The sequence below is a fragment of the Lampetra planeri genome, chromosome 8 (genome assembly GCF_965212315.1).
Source record: "Lampetra planeri chromosome 8, kcLamPlan1.2.h2, whole genome shotgun sequence".
NCBI lineage: Eukaryota > Metazoa > Chordata > Hyperoartia > Petromyzontiformes > Petromyzontidae > Lampetra > Lampetra planeri.
Genome location: NC_136114.1, coordinates 543,994 through 556,817, shown reverse-complemented (window position 1 = coordinate 556,817; position 12,824 = coordinate 543,994). Strand labels below are relative to the sequence as shown.

At 50.3% G+C, this 12,824-nt stretch overlaps 1 long non-coding RNA gene across 1 annotated transcript in view; it reads right to left on the bottom strand.

Annotated features, from left to right (window-relative positions):
* Positions 1-12,379, bottom strand: part of LOC144720186 (uncharacterized) — a 32,153-nt gene extending 19,774 nt beyond the window's left edge. Inside the window, exon 1 of the long non-coding RNA XR_013585722.1 lies at positions 11,816-12,379. This is a non-coding gene — a long non-coding RNA (uncharacterized LOC144720186). The remainder of the gene's footprint in view (positions 1-11,815) is intronic.
* Positions 12,380-12,824: the final 445 nt, after the last annotated feature.

The following is a 12,824-nucleotide window of genomic DNA, read 5'->3' as shown; positions in this document are numbered from 1 at the left end:
GTGAGGGAGAGTGGTGAGGGAGAGTGGTGAGGGAGAGTGGTGAGGGAGAGTGGTGAGGGAGAGTGACGGTTGTGAGAGGTGATTAGTGAGTGGTGAGGGTGAGTGGTGAGGGTTAGTGGTGAGCATGAGTGGTGAGGGTGAGTGTTGAGCGTGAGTGGTGAGGGTGAGTGGTGATTGTTGAGGGTGTGATTGGTGAGGATGAGTGGTGAGTAGTGAGGGTGAGTGGTGAGGGTGAGTGGCGGTTGTGAGTGGTGATTAGTGAGGGGTGAGTGGTGAGGGTGAGCGTGAGTGGTTAGGGTGAGTGGTGAGGGTGAGCAGTGAGGGTGAGTGGTGATTGGTGAGGGTGTGATTGGTGAGGATGAGTGGTGAGTGGTCAGGGTGAGTGGTGAGGGTGAGTGGTGAGCGGTGAGGGTGAGTATTGAGGGTGAGTGGTGAGTGGTTAGGGTGAGTAGTGAGGGTGAGTGGTGAGCGTGAGTGGTGAGTGGTGAGCGTGACTGGTGAGGGAGAGTGGTGAGGGAGAGTGGTGAGGGAGAGTGGTGAGGGAGAGTAGTGAGTGGTGAGGGTGAGTGGTAAGTGGTGAGGGTGAGTGGTGAGTGGTGAGGGAGAGTGGTGAGGGAGCGTGGTGAGGGAGAGTAGTGAGGGTGAGTAGTGAGTGGTGAGGGTGAGTGGTAAGTGGTGAGAGTGAGTGGTGATTGGTGAGGGTGAGTGGTGAGGGTGAGTGGGGAGGGTGAGTGGCGGTTGTTAGTGGTGATTAGTGAGGGGTGAGTGGTGAGGGTGAGCGTGAGTGGTGAGGTTGAGTGGTGAGCAGTGAGGGTGAGTGGTGATTGGTGAGGGTGTGATTGGTGAGGATGAGTGGTGAGGGTGAGTAGTGAGGGTGAGTGGTTGTTGTGAGGGTGAGTGGTTGTTGTGAGGGTGAGTGGTGAGGGTGAGTGGTAAGAGTGAGTGGTGAGGGTGAGTGACGGTTGTGAGAGGTGATTAGTGAGTGGTGAGGGTGAGTGGTGAGGGTTAGTGGTGATTAGTGAGGGGTGAGTGGTGAGGGTGAGGGTGAGTGGCAGTTGTGAGTGGTGATTAGTGAGGGGTGAGTGGTGAGGGTGAGCGTGAGTGATGAGGGTGAGTGGTGAGGGTGAGCGGTGAGGGTGAGCAGTGAGGGTGAGTGGTGATTGGTGAGGAGGTGATTGGTGAGGATGAGTGGTCAGGGTGAGTGGTGAGCGGTGAGGGTGAGTGGTGAGCGGTGAGGGTGAGTGTTGAGGGTGAGTGGTGAGTAGTGATGGTGAGTGGTGAGCGTGACTGGTGAGGGTGAGTGGTGAGGGAGAGTGGTGAGGGAAAGTGGTGAGGTTGAATGGTGAGTGTGAGTGGTGAGGGTGAATGGTGAGGGTGAGTGGTGAGGGTGAGTGGTGATTGGTGAGGGTGAGTGGTGAGGGTGAGTGGGGAGGGTGAGTGGCAGTTGTGGGTGGTGATTAGTGAGAGGTGAGTGGTGAGGGTGAGCGTGAGTGGTGAGGGTGAGGTTGAGTGGTGAGCGGTGAGGGTGAGCAGTGAGGGTGAGTGGTGATTGGTGAGGGTGAGTAGTGAGGGTGAGTGGTTGTTGTGAGGGTGAGTGGTGAGGGTGAGTGATGAGGGTGAGTGGTAAGAGTGAGTGGTGAGGGTGAGTGACGGTTGTGAGAGGTGATTAGTGAGTGGTGAGGGTGAGTGGTGAGGGTTAGTGGTGAGCATGAGTGGTGAGGGTGAGTGTTGAGCGTGAGTGGTGAGGGTGAGTGGTGATTGTTGAGGGTGTGATTGGTGAGGATGAGGGGTGAGTGGTGATGGTGAGTGGCGGTTGTGAGTGGTGATTAGTGAGGGGTGTGTGGTGAGGGTGAGCGTGAGTGGTGAATGGTGAGGGTGAGTGGTGAGGGTGAGTGGTGAGGATGAGCAGTGAGGGTGAGCAGTGAGGGTGAGTGGTTGTTGTGAGGGTGAGTGGTGAGGGTGAGTGGTAAGAGTGAGTGGTGAGGGTGAGTGACGGTTGTGAGAGGTGATTAGTGAGTGGTGAGGGTGAGTGGTGAGGGTTAGTGGTGATTAGTGAGGGGTGAGTGGTGAGAGTGAGTGGTGAGGGTGAGTGGCAGTTGTGAGTGGTGATTAGTGAGGGGTGAGTGGTGAGGGTGAGCGTGAGTGATGAGGGTGAGTGGTGAGGGTGAGCGGTGAGGGTGAGCAGTGAGGGTGAGTGGTGATTGGTGAGGAGGTGATTGGTGAGGATGAGTGGTGAGTGGTCAGGGTGAGTGGTGAGCGGTGAGGGTGAGTGGTGAGCGGTGAGGGTGAGTGTTGAGGGTGAGTGGTGAGTAGTGATGGTGAGTGGTGAGCGTGACTGGTGAGGGTGAGTGGTGAGGGAGAGTGGTGAGGGAAAGTGGTGAGGTTGAATGGTGAGTGTGAGTGGTGAGGGTGAATGGTGAGGGTGAGTGGTGAGGGTGAGTGGTGATTGGTGAGGGTGAGTGGTGAGGGTGAGTGGGGAGGGTGAGTGGCAGTTGTGGGTGGTGATTAGTGAGAGGTGAGTGGTGAGGGTGAGCGTGAGTGGTGAGGGTGAGGTTGAATGGTGAGCGGTGAGGGTGAGCAGTGAGGGTGAGTGGTGATTGGTGAGGGTGAGTAGTGAGGGTGAGTGGTTGTTGTGAGGGTGAGTGGTGAGGGTGAGTGATGAGGGTGAGTGGTAAGAGTGAGTGGTGAGGGTGAGTGACGGTTGTGAGAGGTGATTAGTGAGTGGTGAGGGTGAGTGGTGAGGGTTAGTGGTGAGCATGAGTGGTGAGGGTGAGTGTTGAGCGTGAGTGGTGAGGGTGAGTGGTGATTGTTGAGGGTGTGATTGGTGAGGATGAGGGGTGAGTGGTGATGGTGAGTGGCGGTTGTGAGTGGTGATTAGTGAGGGGTGTGTGGTGAGGGTGAGCGTGAGTGGTGAATGGTGAGGGTGAGTGGTGAGGGTGAGTGGTGAGGATGAGCAGTGAGGGTGAGCAGTGAGGGTGAGTGGTTGTTGTGAGGGTGAGTGGTGAGGGTGAGTGGTAAGAGTGAGTGGTGAGGGTGAGTGACGGTTGTGAGAGGTGATTAGTGAGTGGTGAGGGTGAGTGGTGAGGGTTAGTGGTGATTAGTGAGGGGTGAGTGGTGAGGGTGAGTGGTGAGGGTGAGTGGCAGTTGTGAGTGGTGATTAGTGAGGGGTGAGTGGTGAGGGTGAGCGTGAGTGATGAGGGTGAGTGGTGAGGGTGAGCGGTGAGGGTGAGCAGTGAGGGTGAGTGGTGATTGGTGAGGAGGTGATTGGTGAGGATGAGTGGTGAGTGGTCAGGGTGAGTGGTGAGCGGTGAGGGTGAGTGGTGAGCGGTGAGGGTGAGTGTTGAGGGTGAGTGGTGAGTAGTGATGGTGAGTGGTGAGCGTGACTGGTGAGGGTGAGTGGTGAGGGAGAGTGGTGAGGGAAAGTGGTGAGGTTGAATGGTGAGTGTGAGTGGTGAGGGTGAATGGTGAGGGTGAGTGGTGAGGGTGAGTGGTGATTGGTGAGGGTGAGTGGTGAGGGTGAGTGGGGAGGGTGAGTGGCAGTTGTGGGTGGTGATTAGTGAGAGGTGAGTGGTGAGGGTGAGCGTGAGTGGTGAGGGTGAGGTTGAGTGGTGAGCGGTGAGGGTGAGCAGTGAGGGTGAGTGGTGATTGGTGAGGGTGAGTAGTGAGGGTGAGTGGTTGTTGTGAGGGTGAGTGGTGAGGGTGAGTGATGAGGGTGAGTGGTAAGAGTGAGTGGTGAGGGTGAGTGACGGTTGTGAGAGGTGATTAGTGAGTGGTGAGGGTGAGTGGTGAGGGTTAGTGGTGAGCATGAGTGGTGAGGGTGAGTGTTGAGCGTGAGTGGTGAGGGTGAGTGGTGATTGTTGAGGGTGTGATTGGTGAGGATGAGGGGTGAGTGGTGAGGGTGAGTGGCGGTTGTGAGTGGTGATTAGTGAGGGATGTGTGGTGAGGGTGAGCGTGAGTGGTGAATGGTGAGGGTGAGTGGTGAGGGTGAGTGGTGAGGATGAGCAGTGAGGGTGAGCAGTGAGGGTGAGTGGTGATTGGTGAGGGTGTGATTGGTGAGGATGAGTGGTGAGTGGTCAGGGTGAGTGGTGAGGGTGAGTGGTGAGGGTGAGTGGTGAGAGTTGAGGGTGAGTGTTGAGGGTGAGTAGTGAGGGTGAGTGGTGAGCATGACTGGTGAGTGGTGAGGGAGAGTGGTGAGGGAGAGTGGTGAGGGTGAATGGTGAGGGTGAGTGGTGAGTGGTGAAGGTGTGAGTGGCAAGTGGTGAGGGTGAGTGGTGATTGGTGAGGGTGTGATTGGTGAGGATGAGTGGTGAGGGTGAGTAGTGAGGGTGAGTGGTTGTTGTGAGGGTGAGTGGTTGTTGTGAGGGTGAGTGGTGAGGGTGAGTGGTAAGAGTGAGTGGTGAGGGTGAGTGACGGTTGTGAGAGGTGATTAGTGAGTGGATCAGGGTGAGTGGTGAGGGTTAGTGGTGAGCATGAGTGGTGAGGGTGAGTGTTGAGCGTGAGTGGTGAGGGTGAGTGGTGATTGTTGAGGGTGTGATTGGTGAGGATGAGTGGTGAGTAGTGAGGGTGAGTGGTGAGGGTGAGTGGTGAGGGTGAGTGGCGGTTGTGAGTGGTGATTAGTGAGGGGTGAGTGGTGAGGGTGAGCGTGAGTGGTTAGGGTGAGTGGTGAGGGTGAGCAGTGAGGGTGAGTGGTGATTGGTGAGGGTGTGATTGGTGAGGATGAGTGGTGAGTGGTCAGGGTGAGTGGTGAGGGTGAGTGGTGAGCGGTGAGGGTGAGTGTTGAGGGTGAGTGGTGAGTGGTTAGGGTGAGTAGTGAGGGTGAGTGGTGAGGGAGAGTGGTGAGGGAGAGTGGTGAGGGAGAGTGGTGAGGGAGAGTGGTGAGGGAGAGTGGTGAGGGAGAGTAGTGAGTGGTGAGGGTGAGTGGTGAGGGTGAGTGGTGATTGGTGAGGGAGAGTGGTGAGGGAGAGTGGTGAGGGAGAGTGGTGAGGGAGAGTGGTGAGGGAGAGTGGTGAGGGTGAGTAGTGAGGGTGAGTGGTAAGTGGTGAGGTTGAGTGGTGATTGGTGAGGGTGAGTGGTGAGGGTGAGTGGGGAGGGTGAGTGGCGGTTGTTAGTGGTGATTAGTGAGGGGTGAGTGGTGAGGGTGAGCGTGAGTGGTGAGGTTGAGTGGTGAGCAGTGAGGGTGAGTGGTGATTGGTGAGGGTGTGATTGGTGAGGATGAGTGGTGAGGGTGAGTAGTGAGGGTGAGTAGTTGTTGTGAGGGTGAGTGGTTGTTGTGAGGGTGAGTGGTGAGGGTGAGTGGTAAGAGTGAGTGGTGAGGGTGAGTGACGGTTGTGAGAGGTGATTAGTGAGTGGTGAGGGTGAGTGGTGAGGGTTAGTGGTGATTAGTGAGGGGTGAGTGGTGAGGGTGAGTGGTGAGGGTGAGTGGCGGTTGTGAGTGGTGATTAGTGAGGGGTGAGTGATGAGGGTGAGCGTGAGTGGTGAGTGGTGAGGGTGAGCGGTGAGGGTGAGCAGTGAGGGTGAGTGGTGATTGGTGAGGATGTGATTGGTGAGGATGAGTGGTGAGTGGTCAGGGTGAGTGGTGAGCGGTGAGGGTGAGTGTTGAGGGTGAGTGGTGAGCGGTGAGGGTGAGTGTTGAAGGTGAGTGGTGAGTAGTGAGGGTGAGTGGTGAGCGTGACTGGTGAGTGGTGAGGGTGAGTGGTGAGGGAGAGTGGTGAGGGAAAGTGGTGAGGGTGAATGGTGAGGGTGAGTGGTGAGGGTGAATGGTGAGGGTGAGTGGTGAGGGTGAGTGGTGATTGGTGAGGGTGAGTGGTGAGGGTGAGTGGGGAGGGTGAGTGGCAGTTGTGAGTGGTGATTACTGATTAGTGAGAGGTGAGTGGTGAGGGTGAGCGTGAGTGGTGAGGGTGAGATTGAGTGGTGAGCGGTGAGGGTGAGCAGTGAGGGTGAGTGGTGATTGGTGAGGGTGCGATTGGTGAGGATGAGTAGTGAGGGTGAGTGGTTGTTGTGAGGGTGAGTGGTGAGGGTGAGTGATGAGGGTGAGTGGTAAGAGTGAGTGGTGAGGGTGAGTGACGGTTGTGAGAGGTGATTAGTGAGTGGTGAGGGTGACTGGTGAGGGTTAGTGGTGAGCATGAGTGGTGAGGGTGAGTGTTGAGCGTGAGTGGTGAGGGTGAGTGGTGATTGTTGAGGGTGTGATTGGTGAGGATGAGGGGTGAGTGGTGAGGGTGAGTGGCGGTTGTGAGTGGTGATTAGTGAGCGGTGTGTGGTGAGGGTGAGCGTGAGTGGTGAATGGTGAGGGTGAGTGGTGAGGGTGAGTGGTGAGGGTGAGCAGTGAGGGTGAGTGGTGATTGGTGAGGGTGTGATTGGTGAGGATGAGTGGTGAGTGGTCAGGGTGAGTGGTCAGGGTGAGTGGTGAGGGTGAGTGGTGAGGGTGAGTGGTGAGAGGTGAGGGTGAGTGTTGAGGGTGAGTGGTGAGTAGTGAGGGTGAGTGGTGAGCGTGACTGGTGAGTGGTGAGGGAGAGTGGTGAGGGAGAGTGGTGAGGGTGAATGGTGAGGGTGAGTGGTGAGTGGTGAGGGTGAGTGGCAAGTGGTGAGGGTGAGTGGTGATTGGTGCGGGTGTGATTGGTGAGGATGAGTGGTGAGTGGTGAGGGTGAGTGCTGAGCGTTGAGGGTGAGTGGTTGTTGTGAGGGTGAGTGGTGAGAGTGAGTGGTGAGGGTGAGTGGTGAGTGTGAGTGGTGATTGTTGAGGGTGTGATTGGTGAGGATGAGTGGTGAGGGTGAGTGGTGACGGTGAGTGGTGAGGGTGAGTGTTGAGGGTGAGTGGTGAGGGTGAGTGGCGGTTATGAGTGGTGATTAGTGAGGGGTGAGTGGTGAGGGTGAGCGTGAGTGGTGAGGGTGAGCAGTGCGGGTGAGTGGTGATTGGTGAGTGTGTGATTGGTGAGGATGAGTGGTGAGTGGTCAGGGTGAGTGGTGAGGGTGAGTGGTTGTTGTGAGGGTGAGTGGTGAGGATGAGTGGTGAGGGTGAGTGGCGGTTGTGAGTGGTGATGGGTGAGTGGTGAGCGGTGAGGGGTGAGTGGTGAGCGTGAGTGGTGAGGGTGAGTGGTGAGGGTGAGTGGTGAGGGTGAGTGGTGAGGGTGAGTGGTGAGAGAGTGGTTAGTTTTGAGGGTGAGTGGTGAGGTTGAGTGGTGAGGGTTAGTGGAGAGTGGTGAGTGGTGATTTGTCAGTGGTGTTTGGTGAGGATGAATGGTGAGTAGTGAGGGTGAAGTTGAGTGGTGAGGGTGAGTGGTGGTTGTGACGGTGAGTGGTGAGGGTGAGTGGTGAGGGTGAGTGGTACGGCTGAATGGTGAGGGTGAATGGTGAGAGTGAGTGGTGAGTGGTGAGGGAGAGTGGTGAGTGAGAGTGGTGAGGGTTAGTGGTGAGGGTTAGTGGTGAGAGTGAGTGGTGAGGGTGAGTGGTGATTGGTGAGGGTGAGTGGTGAGTGGTGAGGGAGATTGGTGAGGGAGGTTGGTGAGTGGTGAGTTGTGAGGGTGAATGGTGAATAGTGAGTGGGAGTGGTGAGTGGTGAGGATGAGTGGTAAGGGTGAGTTGTGAGTGGTGAATGGTGAGGGTGAATGATGAGTACAGTCAATATGCACTGCTGTTATCATACCAGGTACCACCACCACAATATGTACTCCTCTCATCATAGCAGATACCACCACAGCAGTATGCACTGCTGTAATCATAGCAGGTACCAACACAGCAGTATGCACTGCTGTAGTGATAGCAGGTACGACCTCAGTCGGTATACACTGCTGTAGTGATAGTAGATACTGCTATCGAGTTGGTAGATACCGCTATAATAAATACTAAAACAGTCAGTATATACCACTACAGTCAGTCAATACTGCTACAGTTAGTATATACTACTATACAGTCAGTACATACTGCTACGGTGAGTAGCTACTAGAGTCAGTAGATACTATTATAGAGTGAGTAGATACTGCTATAGATTTTGTAGTTACTACTATAGTCAGTGGATACAACTATAGAGTCAGCAGATACTATACAGTTAGTCGTTACGAGTATATAGTCGGTAGATACTACTGTAGGCCCAGTAAATACTACCATGGTCAGTAGTTATTACAGTCACTAAATACTACTACACAGTCAGTAGCTACTACTGGCTCAGTATATACTACGGTACAGTCAGCAGATACTACTACAGAGTCAATAGATACCACTTCCTCTGTTGTATGTAAGGTGTTGTTAGTATATATACCTACGAGGGGTAAAGATATTTTTTGAGGGGGGGGGGGAGACCACAATTTTCGGAAACATTTTGACATCAACTATTTACCCCACACTTTCTACAACTTTTTGGACTTGTGAAAGCCTCTTATATATTTGTTGGTGGAGAAATGTACAAACAGCCCACCGGGCTTTGACAATACCTTAGTATCTGTGTATATATATGTAAGGTTTTTAAGAAATATATTTTTCACCCGGGCAAAGCCGGGTACTTCCGCTAGTAAGGTTATAAAATTAGCTTACAGTAGATGAGTCAATGTCACAATTCAGTGTGCATGATAGTAAACAGCCCTGCATTCTGTGGACAGCACACATTCCCCTGGTGCACATGAGAAAATAAAATACACTGCCATCTTATAGTACTCTGGTTTATACTGTATATTTATTTTCTCAGTTTGCAAGACAATTTGTTAACCAAATGTAGAAAGCAACTAAAATTGTGTTGGGAACATCACCATGATTCAAATGTAAAGTGTTTGGTTTGGTTTGAAACGATACTGTTATTGCATTACAGTTTTAAAGCATAGAAATACTGGACAGAATATTCTATACTTTTACCAAAATACATCTCCAGACTGTACACAATTTGAAAACTCAACATTGTATATCACATACTCTTTGGTTCTTTCGGTAAAGTCACATAGGTATAAATAAAATAAATCACGACGTTTCTGGCACAACACAAGCGTCCATCATCACCTGATGATGGACGCTTGTGTTGCGCCCGAAACGTGATTTATTTTATTTTATACCTACGCGACTTGACCGAAAGAACCAAAGAGTATGAATTCCTGCAGTCACGAAAGCTTAAAATCAAGATTGTATATCACATTACAGTCATTTCATGTCCTTTCACTGGTTTTCAATTAACTTTTATATGAACTGCAAACTTATTTCCAGAAGTTTGCTGCATCCATTCCACTTTACTCCCATTTCTTAACTCCGCTCCATATGTGATGTGCATTAACTCTGAACCACATCAACAAATAGTATTGAATTTAATTCGACAGGCACTACAATACATAATTAAGCATTTCCAATCAAACAAAACATGTTTTTCATGCATTGGGACTGAAAATTGTTCACTCAAAAATTGGATCAAAAGAATTGATGTGCACTAGTCCAATTCTTTTGTTTATGGAAATACCATTTCAAATGTGACGTGAAATATCAAATAACGATTTGCTGTCATTAGAAAGCTCAGTCTTACATGTAATGTCGCCCTCTCTTCTCACAGCCTCCTCATGCCAAAAGGCACTGCTTTGTCAACCGGGATGGCTCTACTAACTCAGGGTTGTTAGTCGAGATTCTGAATGTTAAAACCACACCAAACTTTGAAAAGGAAATGTATCATCACTCCAGAAATATCTCTACAACGTGAATTATGGAGATGGTGCAGGAGTGGGAGTCAGGAGGCCCTTCTGTTCTGACTTTCCGTAATTTACTTCAGACTTGTAGTTTATTCGTGAGTAGAGTACCGTGTACTCTAACCGTATAGTGTAAACGTGCTGCTTGCTGTGTGACCCAGTCAGGAGTGAGTTTGCTGCTTATTCAAGAGGTTCACCGTTTCGAATCCATCGGCCGCCATTCGCAAGAGTTAGTCCACTGTGTTCCGGCATCTTTGTACAAATTTGAAACATTTACATTGCAAATGACTGAATTGGAATGTGAAGTACTGTGCTGTAAGTGGGATTCGTCGCCCCTGACTGTGAAAACTTAGATCACTCTTCTCAAAAGTTAGCCGCGAGACTTGAGGCTTTCCCAGCTAATAAACAAGCATAAAACGACGATTAAACAATGTGCGATGCACATTTAATTATTTCAATATTAAATGATACAGTACTGTATTGTTTTGCCCGTTACATACATTCCACAATTACAACAGAGGACGATTTTAACAAACAATACTGTTTAGTTTTTTCACCAGCAGTGATTTCCGAATTAAACAAAACTATGTTTTTTTATTTTACCAGGTAAGGCCCACTGAGCGATATGCAGCAGCTCTTTTTTAGAGGCGACCTGGCTATCACAAACGAAGTGGCTTTATTATCACGTGGGCATTTATAGCAGCCGGATGCTCTAAACCCGCGATGTTGATTCTAAATGTGGAGGGGGGGAAACCCCCGGAGGCCCCGGAGACAAATCCACGCGACCACGGGGAGAGAGAGAGACACCGCAAACTCCAAATATATACAACAGCAGCAGGGGTCAGGGTAGGGATCGAACCCATGACTTGCAGCGTACCAGGCCAACGAGATAACATCGAATGTCAGTCGAGGTAGTAGTAGCGGCAGTGTTGCTGGAGGTAATGCTGTGATTGTGTTGACAGCATAGAGCTTCTGTACCACCGCTCTGCAGCATCGATCTCCCCCCCCCCACCCTCCTCCATCCCCACCCTCTCTGCCTATCATTGTCATCACTCCTATAAACTGTGCTGTGCATATTCATTGTTTGCATCACAGCACTACCCGGGATGGGTGTTTTGTTCTTCTTTCAGACGCAATGTGATATTTTCGAGCGTTGAAAGGGACATTGTGGAAAATTAATGACAGTACCTGTGTGTGTATATATATAAATCACAGTACAGTGTTGGAATGTTTCAGTTATTCAAATGACGGTACTGCGGTGTAAAATGCCAATGTCTTTTGGACGCGTAGAAATGGGGGCTTTAATTATATACTGCACATGTAACTATGCGTTTAGATCTATTTTAATTTCAAACAATCTCAACATTATCGTGCAACGTCGGGTGTAAATTCACACTTGAACTATATATGTGCACAGAAGTGAAATCGATGCAACCCGCCATCAATTACATTCAGATCTGTGCTACTTTCAAGCAATAATGACGCCAGTCGGCCTCCGGTTCAGAACATCACAAGTTGCAGATTTTCCCATGGAATGTAAATATCCCATTCAGCCTCACCCACACCCAGCTAATGACAGCACAGCGCTGGATTTATAGTACATTATTTACATTCACGTGAACAGGCAATCGAAATTATTCCTGGCGTTGTCATGTAAGGCACGTCTCGTTCAATGAATTATATGTACACATCATACACGGAAAACGTTGACGTTTATATAGGTGTATAACCGTGTGCATTGCCCAATACTACTTTACAAATGTAAGATTATCCGGTATCACATGAATACACAAATATACGGTTGCTGTCCATTTTAGGCATACGAAATAATTTAGAAACGTGCAATATGCCTGTTGGCGATTAAATGTCTCAAATGCAGTACAAAAAATAAAACATAAACATCATCTCAAATAATATGAATGGAATAATGTCAGTGTTGAAAATACTGCATCTGCGGTGAAGCTGGTTGGGGTTAGAGCGTTACAGCGCCGCATGCATCATCATCATCTCCCTCTGAGCTTCCATGTGCCTCTGGTGACGTAAGGAGAAAGGGAATTCATGAAGGCAACAATAATAATATACACGCCTCGTACACGGAGCCACGGAATCATGCGAGCCTCAACCCACCAGCATGGCATTCTCAAAGCGACGCTTCGTTTCACACTTACCTTTTTGTCTTCACAACCTTAAACTTGAGCATACTGAAGAAAATGCGGGTTTCTTCATTGAAGGATTGCGCGCTTTCTCTTCAAGCCAGGGTGTGAATACCGGCGGCGTCTATCGCACTGCCTATCAATCGTTTCGCCTCATTACACGCGCGTCTCAGTTATTACAAGACAAAAAAAATGCCACTCTCTTACGTTGCTTTTCCGGCCAATGCATTATAAAACCATCGGAATATAGAATTACAACCCCTTTGTCCTGCGCCTTAAAACCAAAAGCTACAAATCAATTCTGGAGGGCATGTTTGTGGGTCCTCACAGTATTGTGCTGAGGAGGGTCGATGTGGCTGATGTCTCATGGAGGAAGGCTGCTTCTCTGCAGTGTGGCAACGGCGGCTGTCGATTCACAAGAGGCAGCTGCTGCTGCTGGTTGTGATGTCGTCTGGAATGCCTCTCCTCTTTCAAAGTCTCCCCCAGTCGATTTGTGGACCACCAACACATTAGACAATGACCAAAAATAACCAGCACTGCCCAACAGCTGCTAGCTGGGGTCCTTCCCCTGCATGTACTGTATACATCTGCACTGCAGCACTGCCAAGACAGCCACCAAATTACCAAACATCTCATAATAGCACAGCGCACTCAGGCATCTCTCTCTGGCTCTCAGCACAAAGGCAACCGAATATAGAATTACCAAACCTCGCCTAAACAAAGGGCACTGTCATGCTGCTCACCGCTCAGGTCCACGTTAAAACACTTGGAGATTAAAAAAATATATAACATAAAAATTGACAAAGCCTCAAGCCACTGCCTGCGAATAACATGAAGTTCAAATTGTCGTGAAACAATGGGGAAGAATAGTAATACCTGAGGTGGTGCAAATCTGTTGCAAATCAATTATCTGTCTTTTCCATGTTTACGTACGGTACATTTTTAAGAATTTGTAATAGTAGAAAATAAGCAACACATCCGTGAATATTTGTGTATTAAAATGACAAACGATGGCTAAAAACAT